The sequence below is a fragment of the Arachis stenosperma genome, chromosome 5, assembly GCF_014773155.1.
Source record: "Arachis stenosperma cultivar V10309 chromosome 5, arast.V10309.gnm1.PFL2, whole genome shotgun sequence".
Taxonomy (NCBI): domain Eukaryota; kingdom Viridiplantae; phylum Streptophyta; class Magnoliopsida; order Fabales; family Fabaceae; genus Arachis; species Arachis stenosperma.
Window position 1 is genome coordinate 33,325,946 of NC_080381.1, and position 3,394 is coordinate 33,329,339.

General features: G+C 38.2%; 1 non-coding gene across 1 annotated transcript; it reads right to left on the minus strand.

The window, feature by feature from the left end:
* Nucleotides 1-2,989: 2,989 nt before the first annotated feature.
* Nucleotides 2,990-3,097, minus strand: LOC130984514 (small nucleolar RNA R71). The gene has a single exon (XR_009088448.1). It is a non-coding gene; the product is annotated as a small nucleolar RNA R71 (small nucleolar RNA).
* Between the last annotated feature and the right edge of the window lie 297 nt (nucleotides 3,098-3,394).

Genomic DNA, 3,394 nt, shown 5'->3' on the forward strand with positions numbered 1-3,394 from the left:
TCTCTACACGAAAATGCTTCATTGCTCAGCCCAAGCACACACCAAGTGGGCCCGGAAGTGGATTTTTATGTCATTTACTCATCTCTGTAAACCTTAGGCTACTAGTTTTCTATAAGTAGGACCTTTTACTATTGTATTTTCATCTTGGTTCTTCTGGTTCCCTCTCTGGGGCCGAAACCAATGATCACTTTTGTTCTTATGTATTTTCAACGGTAGAGTTTCTACACACCATAGATTAAGGTGTGGAGCTCTGCTGTACCTCGAGTATTAATGCAATTACTATTGTTCTTCTATTCAATTCCGCTTGTTCTTGTTCTAAGATATTCATTTGCACCCAAGAACATGATGAATGTGATGATTATGTGACACTCATCATCATTCTCTCCTATGAACGAGTGCCTGACAACCACTTCTGTTCTACAAGCAAACAAGGCTCTAATGTTTATCTCTTGGATTTCTTAACCGGAATCTTCGTGGTATAGGCTAGAACTGATGGCGGCATTCAAGAGAATCCGGAAGGTCTAACCTTGTCTGTGGTATTCTGAGTAGGATTCAATGATTGAATGACTGTGACATGCTTCAAACTCCTGAGGGCGGGGCGTTAGTGACAGACGCAAAAGAATCACTGGATTCTATTCCGGCCTGATCGAGAACCGACAGATGGATAGCCGTGCCGTGACAGGGTGCGTTGAACATTTCCACTGAGAGGATGGGAGGTAGCCACTGACAACGGTGAAACCCTTGCATAAGCTTGCCATGGAAAGGAGTAAGAAGGATTGGATGAAGACAGTAGGAAAGCAGAGAGACGGAAGGGACACAGCATCTTCATGCGCTTATCTGAAATTCCCACCAATGAATTACATAAGTATCTCTATCTTTATCTTTATGTTTTATTCGTATATCACCATATCCATTTGAGTTTTCCTGACTAAGATTTACAAGATGACCATATCTTGCTTCATACCAACAATCTCCGTGGGATCGACCCTTACTCGCGTAAGGTTTATTACTTGGACGACCCAGTGCACTTGCTGGTTAGTTGTGCGAAGTTGTGTTTATGCCATGGTATTGAACACCAAGTTTTTGGGGTTCATTACCGGGGATTATGAGAGTTGTGAAAAGTATTGTTCACAATTTCGCGCACCAAGTTTTTGGCGCCGTTGCCGGGGATTGTTTCGAGTATGGACAACTGACGGTTCATCTTGTTGCTTAGATTAGGTATTTTTCAGAGTTCTTAAGAATGAATTCTAGTGTTTCAAGGTGATGATCTTATCATCACCAAAGCTGATTGATTCTCATCAATTTAGCTCTTGAATGCAATGTCCTGCTGAAGCTTGGCTATTCATGTCTAATTCCTTTAGACTGAAGCTTTAGACTAACATTGCATGATTCCTGGAATTCTCATTAAGAATTTTTGATACCTTTATTTTCTTTTCCACTTAATTTTCGAAAAATCCAAAAAAATTTCAAAATCATAAAAACCAAAAATATTTTATGTTTCTTGTTTGTGTCTAGTGTCTTATTTTAAGTTTGGTGTCTTGCATGCATTGTTTATTTGATTTTGGTTCTATTTTCAAGTCAATAATACAGGGAACTGAAGATTCAGTACATGCAGCAGAGGAATTATACAGAAAAAGCTGGGCGTTCAAAACGCCCAGTGAAGAAGGACAGACTGGCGTTTAAACGCCAGCCAGGGTGCCTGGTTGGGCGTTTAACGCCCAAAAAGGTAGTGCATTGGGCGTTAAACGCCAGAATATGCACCATTCTGGGCGTTTAACGCCAGGATGGCACAAGGGGGAGGATTTTGTTTTCAAATCAATTTTTTTTCAAGTTTTCAAAGTTTTTCAAAATCAAATCTTTTTCAATCATATCTTTTCAATCAAATGTTTTCAAAATCAATTTCTTTCCTTTTTCAAAGATACTTGCTATCAATTAATGATTTGATTCAACATTTCAAGTATGTTGCCTTTTCTGTTGAGGAAGGTTTAATGTTTGAATCATATCTTTTCTTGTTAGCCAAGTCATTAATTTTTAAAATCAAAACTTTTTAAAATTGTTTTCAAATCATATCTTTTCAATCATATCTTTTTAATCACATCTTTTTCAAAGAAGTTTTCAATCATATCTTTTTGATTTCTAATTTCAAAATCCTTTTCAAAAATTACTTGATTTCTTTCCCACTCTTGATTTTCGAAAATCAATTAAAGTTTTTCAAAATTTTTTTAAAAAAAAATCTTTTTAACTTCATTTTCGAAAAAGCTCTTCCCCTCTTTTCACGTCCTTCTATTTATAGAGTACCACTCCTCCTCAATGCACAATTCGAACTCTATCTGACTAAGTTCGAATTCTTCTACCTCTTCCTTCTATTTTTCTTTTCCTCTGACACCTCAAGGAATCTCTATATTGTGACATAGAGGATTCCATCTTTTCTTGTTCTCTTCTCTTTCATATGAGCAGGAACAAAAACAAAGGCATTCTTGTTGAAGCTGACCCTGAACCTGAAAGGACCTTGAAGCGAAAGCTAAGAGAAGCTAAGGCACAACTCTCTGTAGAAGACCTAACAGAAATCTTCAAAGAAGAAGACATGGCAGCCGAAAACAACAACAATGCCAACAATGCAAGGAAGGTGCTGGGTGACTTTACTGCACCTACTCCTGACTTCTATGGGAGAAGCATCTCTATCCCTGCCATTGGAGCAAACAACTTTGAGCTTAAGCCTCAATTAGTTTCTCTAATGCAACAGAATTGCAAGTTTCATGGACTTCCATTGGAAGATCCTCATCAGTTTTTGGCTGAGTTCTTGTAAATCTGTGACACTGTCAAGACTAATGGGGTTAACCCTGAGGTCTACAGACTTATGCTATTCCCTTTTGCTGTAAGAGACAGAGCTAGGACATGGTTGGACTCACAACCTAAAGAAAGCCTGGACTCATGGGAAAAGCTAGTCAATGCCTTCTTGGCAAAGTTCTTTCCACCTCAAAAATTGAGTAAGCTTAGAGTGGAAGTCCAAACCTTCAGACATAAGGATGGAGAATCCCTCTATGACGCTTGGGAAAGATACAAATAATTGATCAGAAAATGTCCTTCTGACATGCTTTCTGAATGGAGCATCATAGGTATTTTCTATGATGGTCTCTCTGAACTATCCAAGATGTCTTTGGATAGCTCTGCTGGAGGATCTCTTCATCTGAAGAAGATGCCTACAGAAGCTCAAGAACTAATTGAAATAGTTGCAAATAACCAATTCATGTACACTTCTGAAAGGAATCCTGTGAACAATGGGACTAATAAGAAGAAAGGAGTTCTTGAGATTGATACTCTGAATGCCATTCTGGCTCAAAATAAGATATTGACTCAACAAGTCAATTTGATTTCTCAAAGTCTGTCTGGAATG